This window comes from Acyrthosiphon pisum, chromosome X, assembly GCF_005508785.2.
Source record: "Acyrthosiphon pisum isolate AL4f chromosome X, pea_aphid_22Mar2018_4r6ur, whole genome shotgun sequence".
NCBI classification, from domain to species: Eukaryota; Metazoa; Arthropoda; class Insecta; order Hemiptera; family Aphididae; genus Acyrthosiphon; species Acyrthosiphon pisum.
In genome coordinates, this window is record NC_042493.1 from 10,969,523 (window position 1) to 10,970,752 (window position 1,230).

Genomic DNA, 1,230 nt, shown 5'->3' on the forward strand with positions numbered 1-1,230 from the left:
TTTTCTTATACAATGATATTATATCATTGAATTCAAATTTAATACCATCCATTATACAGTGACCCACTTGTAACCTACTGTACAGCAGAGCGACATCCACTTACCCACCTTTTTCTTTTTAAATCTAAGATTTAAAAATTTAATGCAAGATTCCACATAAGTTTTTCTATCTTTATCAAACATAAAAAATGTCTACCAGAAAGTTAAATTAAATATTTATGAGCGTTTTCATCTTTCTAATAGGATATTTACGGAATTTTTCAATTTAAAATTTTTTTAGTTTTTTTTTCTATAAATGTCAATACTATTTTATTTGTTGGGCCAAAAAGCTTGAAAATGTAATACAAAGCTCCTAATATATTGTTACAATGGAAGTTGTAAAATATTAAAAATATATATTCACAGTTTTTTTTATTAGCATTTAAATAAGTTGAAAATTAGGTAATGAGAATTTTTTTTGATGGAAGGGGTGAGCGTATATTCTCAAACTTGTCTTATTAGGCATTAGATGAGCTTCTTACGGCTTTGAGGGCAACTACATTAGAACTAGCAGTTGGGGGTTTTGGACAACGTATTAGAAATAATGAAAGTATCAAACGAATGTCTATGTCAGTAAATACATTGCACTAATTTCTTTTGGAGAAATATTTATCTCAAATCAAATTTATATCGATTTAAAAAAATAACAATTGATATTTTTTTCTAAAAATAAATACACTTTTCAGATACTTCTGATAATCATTTTAGCTAAATAATAATGATTAATATTTTACTAAGAAATAAATCATGACACTTATTTAGAACATTTTTACTTATTTTCAAATTTACTTTTTGTAAATTACATATTTTAATATAGGAATAATACAGTCTGTTTAATATATTATATGTATACAGTATACATCAATACAGGGAGCAATTAGCCTGGGCTGAGGCTCAGTTAGCCCAGGCTGTAGTTCCTAAGATAATATTGGTAGAATTGATACACAATATTATATATTTTTTACAATACTTTAATAAAAAAAATAGCAATGTCTATTTTTTTAGTATTTATTTTATAATGGACACATTCCCAAATCCCAAGAGATTATAGATGTAAATGTTTAAAACAATTTACAATTTCCTTAAGCTTTATGGATACTCATACTTATACCTACATACTTAATTTATAAACTGTACAATCCATAGTGTGAGATATATAGTTACTAGTTATATTATATTGTATTATAATAT